The sequence below is a fragment of the Gymnoscopelus braueri genome (assembly GCF_963280865.1).
Source record: "Gymnoscopelus braueri genome assembly, chromosome: 8".
NCBI lineage: Eukaryota > Metazoa > Chordata > Actinopteri > Myctophiformes > Myctophidae > Gymnoscopelus > Gymnoscopelus braueri.
This window is the reverse complement of record NC_137609.1, coordinates 22,759,567-22,769,566: the sequence shown is the minus strand read 5'-3', so window position 1 is coordinate 22,769,566 and position 10,000 is coordinate 22,759,567. Positions and strand designations below refer to the sequence as shown.

Below are 10,000 nucleotides of genomic sequence, written 5' to 3'. Positions count from 1 at the left end.
ACAACACTGGCACTGATGATAACTAGACGGCAGCCGTCATAGAATCAAAATGACCCCGCTGGGAGTGGTGGTGGCGTTTGTGGTAGAGTGACCATGGGTTTGTATGAAGAGAGATAGCGCATTTGCGGTAGAGTGAGCATCGGTTTATATGAAGAGAGAGAGCACATTTGCGGTAGAGTGAGCATGGGGTTGTATAGAGAGAGATAGCGCATATGCGGTAGAGTGAGCATCGGTTTATATGAAGAGAGAGAGCACATTTGCGGTAGAGTGAGCATGGGGTTGTATAGAGAGAGAGAGGCATTTGCGGTAGAGTGAGCGAGCATGGGTTTGTATAAAGAAAGAGCGCATTTCACACACAGATCATTCATATATTACCATGATTTAATGAGAAATAAGGCTTCTTTAGAAAAATGACTGACGGGCTGGGCTGGGTCTAATTTGTCAATTATTAGTCGAGCCGGGCTGAAATATTTAGGGGATATGAAAGCTCTAGTTAGTAGTTTGAAGTGCTCATGTGGCCTTAGAGTTGCTTCTTTTTGTTTTCATAGACCTGCGGACTGCGGTTGCTTATTTCTCTCCAAGGCTGGCAACACGGCTCATGGTCCAACGCACAAAGCCATTGTAGTGTCTGTGTGCACTTGACGGGTGATTTTATAAACCAGCGGGTGCTTCTAGAATCCACTATCCCCCGTCCCCAAGCCGTACCCATGTGTGTCTGTAGAATTGCAATGTGGGGGATATAGCAACAACACGCCCACGGGCACACCTCCACGCGCAAATAACGGCGTCGGCATAATGGTGACGGGTAGAGCAGGTGCTAGAATAACCTATTGGGGCGGCGCAGGTCCATTATCCCGATTTAACGGGGAATTTTTGGCCTGAGAATGGGGCCCGATGTCTATAATAGTCATGACTGAATTCCGAATATTGCTGGCCCACAATAACCTACCTGACCTGGCGGAGACCTGTGCTCCGAGGACCACTTTTTGTAGTTCTTTGTTATGCATTGCAAATTATTATAGAAATGAATTCCAATATATTCTATGCAACATTTTAAGCCTCAATTTTTTTCTCATTTGAGTTTTTTTGTGGTGGGAACCTTTGCTTTTTTGTCTTGAGATTTCACTCATGCAAGAATTTCTAATGTTGAAACTTGATTTTGAACTAGAGGATTAACAATTAACCATTATTTAATGGTATAAAAGGGTGCTTTAATGCTTTATTTTACTCATAATAGTGTTAGTTTTCATTTGGTTAGGTGTGTTGTTTCACTGCTCTCTTGTGAAGTGAGGCGATAGCGTTTAAGTGACCGTTGAACTTTAATCGTGGTGATTTCACTCTCACATGACATAAGCTTGTACAATTCACTTCCTTCTCCATGTTTGGCAGGTGAGCTTTTTGGCACGATTACAGTCAGTGACTGAACTTCCTGTACACAGTAAAATCCAGTCAATTGTTGTAATTTAACTCTTACAATGCAAAGAATGACCCATTGGGGTCCATTATCTCACAGAGGGTAATGTGCTGGGCCTTCACAGCACAAAAAAGGATTAAGTACATTAGGAATTAATACAAATGTTTTTAACAGTACATTCCTTTGAAGTGCCTTTGGGGTTTGGGGCCTATAGATGTGAAGTTGTAGTGTTTTGATATGAGTTCACCCAGAGACAGGCTGCTGAAAGCTCAAAACTTTCAAAAAAAAATTACCTGGTAAATCCCCACATGCAGGCTATCTCTCTTATTCGTTTTCTGTGAAAAGAGTGTCACTCACTTTCACTATTAGTTTATTATAATACCCAGGTGGATATAGGCATACAGCAGTATGTGTTGAAGTAAATGTGAAGAGACATGCATTGTTAGTCTATTTCTGTCCGTCCGAGATGTGAGGATGGAAAAAGGTGTAACCATCCTTATAAATGTATAAGATATGGTCAATGTACAGAGAAAAGCAAACTTTATTATTTTATTATTTGCTGCTCTGTGGCAGTACAGGGTTGTGCCAAATGAATTCATACACTTTATTTATTTATACACCAACAATATTTACAAATTACAACATACCTTAATGTTACAGATTTATAAAAAGAAGTTACAGTATTTTCTTATCTGAGATTTTGCCAGATTTCAAAGTTTTTTCGTGTTCTTTTTTTTCTAGAACTCTGTGGACATGAATTAATACATGTGACTTTTCAACAACATTTTTGCTTAGTCGTTAATGGAATTAATTTGTTGGGCTAAAACCTCATATCTCCATATTCCAACTTTTTTTGTTTTTTGTATATTAATGCCCCATCATACAATATTGTCGCACAAATGTAGTGGAAATAGATCTATGAGCCTGTAGATTTTTTTGCTATTATACTATTTACTATTAAAATAAATAAATATATATATATATATATATATATATATATATATATATATATATATATATATATATATAAGATATATAAGATATATATAAAAAGGAACATATGAGGTATCACCCGACAGCGAGATGTTGAATGTAAATGAAAAATCTTGCCTGTTAGAATGAATCATGTAAATAGGATTGTATCTCTGGCTGAACGTCACAAAGTACTCAGAGACTCTACAACTGTCAGCAGAAGCTTTCCACACTTCTGTTAACAGTTTCTAATAGCTGGAAATAACATGCAGAAAGACTCCCAAAGGGCTTTTTTTGTTTCACCCCGAGGAGAACATCCATTACTTAAAATTTCCATGTTATTTTTACATCTCTGTCATATGCGCCTTTCAGGCGCTATCCAAAACTTGAAAAATATTGGAATGTTGGAAAATATCGACAGCTCATTGGTTTACATGCATCAACAGAAGATGTCTTGTTTTAAATATTTGGGGGAAATTGTACTTTGTGGCGATGTTTTATATTTTGAGAGAAATCTATTTGAGGAAAAAGAAAAGTGTGACATTTTGATCTTATAATTTGTAACACTAAACTAGTTTCACTCTTGTTTTCCCAGGGCATTAACATTCGAGGTTGAATCGGTAAAGGTGACTCAATTGGTCTGCCAGCAGTACCAGGATGTCTAAATAACGGTAGAATGGCTTTGAAGTGCCATAAAGTCCCTGTAAACCTGTCTTTGCATTCCTTTTGGGTTGATAACAGACATTGATAAGCAGGTCACATGAAGATGCATCTGTGATCATACTTGTTAGGGCCCCTAGGCTTCATGACTAATGTCCTTCTGCCTTCGCTCCAGGACAGTGATGCGTATCCAGTCATTGTTCTGGTTATGAAAATTCACCGCATTCATATGCACCACGCCTTTGATCAAAATCTGATTTGATCTTTTATATGCGATGGATGTCATCATCATTATTTATTTCAAGGTTGAGGTTCTCCCTGACAATCTAAAACGCTGCATGTCACACAGAGCACATCAGCATATTTCTCTATGTATCCTCTTCTATACCTGCAAGGCAAGCTAGCTCAACACACACACACACACACACACACACACACACACACACACACACACACACACACACACACACACACACACACACACACACACACACACACACACACACACACACACACACACACATGCTCACACATAACCCTGCCCCTTTGTCAGTCCTAAAGTACCCATTACAAAGGAATTTGAAAACGTGTATATTATAAACACACAATCTTAAATAATGTAATAAAATGGGCAAACTCATTCAGTCACATACTGTATGTCTGCATGATTCAACATAGTTAAACGCTACCCTCCTTCAAAAGAGTGGTAGACCAACCAGAACAAATGTCTGTTCGACTTGATGCAGTGTTCAACTTTACATTCTCAACCAGCCCGCACTCATTTACTCAATCACTCACTCACTCACTCACTCACTCACTCACTCACTCACTCACTCACTCACTCACTCACTCACCACCCACTCACTCACTCACTCACTCACTCACTCATTCACTCACCAACTCACTCACTCACTCACTCACTCACTCACTCCCCACTCACTCACTCACTCACTCACTCACTCACTCACTCACTCACTCACTCACTCACTCACTCACTCACTCACTCGTAGTAATTTCACAATGTGATATCATCCAAGACTAAATGAAATGGCCAGTCTTCCCTCTGTTGGTCTCCCTCTCCGTCTACTCATGGTCAGGGCCTCAGCAGTGAGTCAGCTTGATGGTGATGTGGAGCAGGGACAACCCAAACATGCACACTGTAATGGACTAGACAGATATCCTGTGTTAATCACGCTGTCGGCCCATTGATGTGATTCCTCCTCACTCAGCCGCTCCGCCACCAGTCCTTTTGATCTAGCTGTATTTAGACACAATTGCCTCATTCTGGTTAATGGCACATATTCAACAGCGATGATGATATGTAGAAATAAGTTAAAACGGAAAAGAAAAAGTCTCCCCCACAATGATGATGAGAAAAATGATGAGCATTGAAGTGTTGAGTGTTGAAGTGCTGATTCATAGTCTCCAGTGCTAAATTGTCTGCACGTTGTCAGTGGTGTGTGGTGGGAATGGAGTTGACTCCTCTGTATAGGCCTGGGAAATTATTAAGTAAGCTTTAGACATGGATCATGGCTGTGTGTGCCTGCGTGTGTACGTGCGTTGGGCGGGAGCAGGGAGACAGAATGATTGTGTGTACAGTATGTTTGTTGTAGGATGGGTATAAACGTGTGTCATTCCTGCAAAAGTAATATAATAATATAACTTGCGATGTAACTAGTTACTACTGATACCAAGTAATACGAGATGTAATAATATAACCATTTAAAGGAGTAATAAGTAACTTATTACACTTCCTGAGTAACTTGCCCAACACTGACGTTTACAAATTGTCAGTTTTCATACTTTCAGTTAAATTGAAAATGGCCTCTGGACATCACTGTGTGCTTGCTTCCCTTCATGTTGAATGGCTGTGATCAATAATCGGTCACCTTGATTGAAGACCCATCAAATCAACCCTCTCTCAGTGTCGATCCCACGTCTTGTATTGCACCAGAGAAATCCAAGACGTTGGGTATCGCTGTCTGAGGAGAGGCCTGTCAATGTCAGTGTCTGGGGAGGGAAGCCATTGAGGTGCAGCTGTGAAGGGCCTCTCCATTGGGCTGAAGGGGGAACCCTCCATCTGTCCATTTCCTCCCAGGCAGGGGTACATTACCAGCCCGCAAATAATTTGTTACTGCTGCATGCTGCTAGGCTTACGGCAGGACTCCCATTTGATCTCTGGGATCCCAATCTCTCCCCTCTGTGTTAATTTAACTCTGAGAGTGTAGAAATAGAATCAAAATGGATCCTTACGTCCATTTGGTTCCATTTATTCACTATCAGAGTTGCAAAATGTAAGTAAGTGTGTCCATTTGGTTCCTAACTATCAGTCATTTAGCTGGGGACCCCCTGGAACGCCCTCAAGGACCCCTGTGGCTCCCCGTGCCCCACGTCCCAGTGACAACGTGGGTGTGTATGAGCAACCAATTGATAAGGGAACTTATTTAACTGGAAACACTCTGAAGAAAAAGTGTTGCTCCATTTTTGCATAATGTGATGTAGCCAAGCTTACTGTATATTGAAAGAGGAATTTTGTCATAGTGAAAGTAGCATTGTCTGGTTTTAAGTTGACTTATTGCTCTGTTGTTGTTTTCACATGACTGCAGATCACAGGTCGTCTACACCACTGTTTCCCAAACAATGGGTCGGGACCCATCTTTGGGTCGCAGACCAATTTGTATGGGTCGCAAGTAAATATAAAAACTATTCTGTTTCCTACTTTGAAAAAAGTAAATGTATTTTTTCAAAAGTTTAAACAAAAATAAATCACAACTTTTCATCAGTTCAAAACCATTCCAAAATTTTTCTAAACTATTTGATAAATAAAATGAAAAAATCTAATAATTTCCACAAATAAATTTAAGAAGTAGTGAAAATAGCCGATCTTCAAGCTCACAATGCGGGCGTTGTGAGCTTGTAGATCTGCTATTTTCACTAGTTTGGGTCCCGGGCAAACGTCTAATTTCTCTTTTGGGTCTTGAGCTAAAAGGTTTGGGTCTGGTTTACACAGAATCATCCAGTGTGCTAAGTTAGCTCTGAAAGTATCTCGGAGTTAAATCAACAGTCAGGATTTTGCTTTGTAGCAACAAGTCATTTGTCTGTCTTCCTTGACACCACTTGACCAGAAGAAAACCCCAATGACTGGGCAGATTAGTGCTTTGATCAGGCTTGTGATGGCTTGTGTGTTGAATATGAGTGACATGCTGGAGCACATTTTGTTTAATTGATTCTAAGCAGGTGCAAACTTGCTCGGTAATATTTCCAAACCATTAGTCTGTCAAGCCAGACAACTCTTCCACAATCTTATATTGCTACAAAAAGTCTGTAGCTACTTCTCCTGAAAGTAACAGAAGCTGTCATCTGTTTGTCATTTCTGTTCATGAAAATATATTTTAAAATATCTTTAATAGATTTTGGAATTCCCATTCTTCTAAGCAGCAACCTAGATATGCTTCAACTAATTTGATTTACAATACGATTTATTTACGCACCTGAAAAGATTAAACAGAAGTGGGTGGGAGGGCGTACATCCACTGTAGTTTATTTGCATTTTCAGTGCTTCCGTTGTACAGAACGTTTGGTGGAAACGGTTGAAAATTGTGTGAGACAAGTCTGTCTCGAGAGACTACAAAACCATCAAATGATGAGCTACTGTGAAAAGGGGTTATACAATTACCTTATTATTATGCCTATATACCGCATGTCTTAATAGACAATGCTAAATAGATAAGGGAGCTTATCTGCAAAAAAAAGAAAAAAGGAGAAGTAGTATTCATTCAACCATTTCAACAACAGCCAACTCACTCACTATAAATAGCCCTCTTTGAGCAATATGAGCAAATTCTTCCCATTAGCCCAATCTGCGGAAAGCAGAGTATTTTTGATTTTAGTCACACAGGGAGGGACCCAACAACTCTGGTCACCTGAGGAGCCCTCTGACAAAGATGGCATTGATCCGGCCTTCCATGGCCTGCCCTGTTCTCCGTGAGGGCAAGCACAGTCAGACTCCTCATTTAGGATGACAGGATCAGAGTGGAACAGAACGGGACGGGGGGAAAGAGGGATGGAGCGGCAGGTCGAGGGCGACGGCCTTTTTTTTTATATGGCATCGTTAAGTTTAACGTGAGGCGCAGCGGGGAGTCCCTCTTCTCATCTCCTGTGCTTCCATTCCCATTACCTTGGCCCCCAGTGGCCAGAGAAATATAGTTGTATTAACAGCGTGAAGAGGTTTGCCTCCAAGCCAAAAAGAGGTCTTACTTCAGTCTGTAAGAATAATATTCAATCACTCAAAATGAATTATTGCAGTGCTCGTATACTGTAGGCCTATTTATGTGCTTCATGAGACACTGAGGAACTCTGAAGGGGTACATAGTGATCTAAATGTAATTATAGCTTTGATGAAGGTGTGTGTGCTCGCGCGCGTGCGTGCGTGCGTGCGTGCGTGCGTGCGTGCGTGCGTGCGTGCGTGCGTGCGTGCGTGCGTGCGTGCGTGCGTGCGTGCGTGCGTGCGTGCGTGCGCTGGCGTGCGCACGAGAGAGAGAGAGAGAGAGAGAGAGAGAGAGAGAGAGAGAGAGAGAGAGAGAGAGAGAGAGAGAGAGAGAGAGAGAGAGAGAGAGAGAGAGAGAAAGAAATAGAAGAAGGCAAGGTCACACAGTAGATGTATGCCTCAGGTCTGGTTTAATGTTTTGAGCTAGCTTTCAGTGTGATCCCATTGCGTTTTGCCTTACTCATCTCTGATTCACTTGTTTTGGTCTCTTGTCATGCCCTCTCTCCCATACAGCGCATGTTGCTAGCTCAGTCAGACTTGCTCGAGTCACGGCTACGGAGGTTGTAGGCATCACACAGTTTGAATAGTTTCAATGAACAGATTATTTGTTTTTTGATATTCTACTGTCTAGAGTCTAAACAGTATAATATATCAAAACATAATCTAGGATAATGGGTAAACCAAGAACCTAGCATCAGTCTAAACTTATTCTAGATCAGTGGTTCTCAACGTGGATTCCAGGGATTCTCAGGGTTCCCTTTGGGAGGTCTAAATGTACCCTTACAAGTCTGTAACTCTGACAGTATACAAATGGAACCAAATGGACCCGTTAGGGTCCATTTGGTTACATTTGTATGCTGCCAGAGTTAAGGGGAGACTGTGAAATTTAAGTTTAAGTTTGAGAACCATTGTTCTAGATTACTGAGGCACTACACTGTCTCTATGCATTTGATGTATGTGTTTACCTTGCTTACTGTAAATCGCTCTGGATTAGAGCATCTGCTAAATGCCTGAATTACAGTGTAGTGTACCAATATATTTCAATGTTAAGGACGGCATCTTAGCTTTTAGAGAACAGCACTGTCTTGAGTCACTTTTACACAGGAATGAGCACAAAGACGCTTAAATATTTTGTAATTAATAAATCCCACTGTGGTCTTGATGTGTAATGATCTGTGCATGTCTCGGCAGTTGGAACGAATGAGTGTGTGTGTGTGTGTGTGTGTGTGTGTGTGTGTGTGTGTGTGTGTGTGTGTGTGTGTGTGTGTGTGTGTGTGTGTGTGTGTGTGTGTGTGTGTGTGTGTGTGTGTGTGTGTGTGTGTGGGAGAGAGGTGTGTGTGTGTGGGAGAGAGGTGTGTGTGTGTGTGGGAGAGAGGTGTGTGTGTGTGTGTGTGTGTGTGTGTGTGTGTGTGTGTGTGTGTGTGTGTGTGTGTGTGTGTGTGTGTGTGTGTGTGTGTGTGTGTGTGTGTGTGTGTGTGTGAGTGAGTGAGTACGAGAGAGATGTGTGTGTGTATGAGAGGAATCATCCCAGCTATACGTATCTGTCTGGGTACTCTAAGCCACGGTCACCTATCAGTAAAAACAGCCGTATTGTCTCCATCTCGGCTTTGAGATATTTTAATTGTAGTTGTATAATAATACCTCTTTCAATATATCATTTGTTATTCAGCAACAAGACATGATAAACCTTGGCCTACACTCTTTAATAATTTCACATTTATATTATTGTGTGTGTGTGTGTGTGTGTGTGTGTGTGTGTGTGTGTGTGTGTGTGTGTGTGTGTGTGTGTGTGTGTGTGTGTGTGTGTGCGTGTGTGTGTGTGTGCACACAGCTCCATGCACATTATTTAGGGATGTCGGGGGTGTGACTCCCATTTGTGCAAATCGGAGGTCACTAATATTAAGTGAGTTGGGGTATACATTTGCAAAAACAAGTTTGGACTCCTTAATTTCCTTTAGTCCCCTGCCAAAATGATTAATGATGACATATACAGCTGTATGTCATCATTAAACCACTGCTTGTCAAGGTGGTCATCTTGGTCTTTGTAAATGTATATAAAAACACAAATAACATTATAAATATGGTATATGATGTTATTTAATGTTATAAATAACATGGGCTTTAAATGTTATGGGGAAACCTGCTCTGATTAGGAGAGATGGCTTACATCCAACTCAGGATGGTGTGAGGCTAATTTCTACACATGGAGGAGTTTATTGACAAACCATGCTCCTCATGACCATCTAGTTGGGACCAGGAGGCAGACTTGCGGCCGTACACACCTCTCTGTGCATCCCCCTAAAACCCCATAGAGACTGTTAGATTATACTAGAAGGTGATGGGGACAGCCGGGAGGAGAGCCAACAGCGTCTTGGAGTATACTGTATTTCCGGGGGGGGGGGGGGGGGGGTAGGAAGGGGACAAATGCTATCCTGGTAAACCATCCCAGTCGTGGAAATCAAATCGGGGTGGTTTACCAGGCTAGCCAAATGCCAGAGTGGCGCTTTTTTTCTAGTTTCTTATCATTATTAAAGCAAATTAGTTTAGCCTGTTTGTTCAGTATTAAGCCTGATTTCGGTTGTGCATCGTGCTTCGCACCGAAAATGGCCGATCTACAAGCTCATAATGCATTGCAGCTCGATGCGTTGTGAGCTAATAATTTGTCTATATCCGGTGCAAGACACCAC

At 41.5% G+C, this 10,000-nt stretch overlaps 1 protein-coding gene across 1 annotated transcript in view; it reads left to right on the top strand.

The window, feature by feature from the left end:
- LOC308091125 (vacuole membrane protein 1-like) overlaps positions 1-10,000 on the top strand; it is a 76,756-nt gene that overhangs the window by 55,517 nt on the left and 11,239 nt on the right. The gene's annotated exons all lie outside the window — the stretch shown is intronic.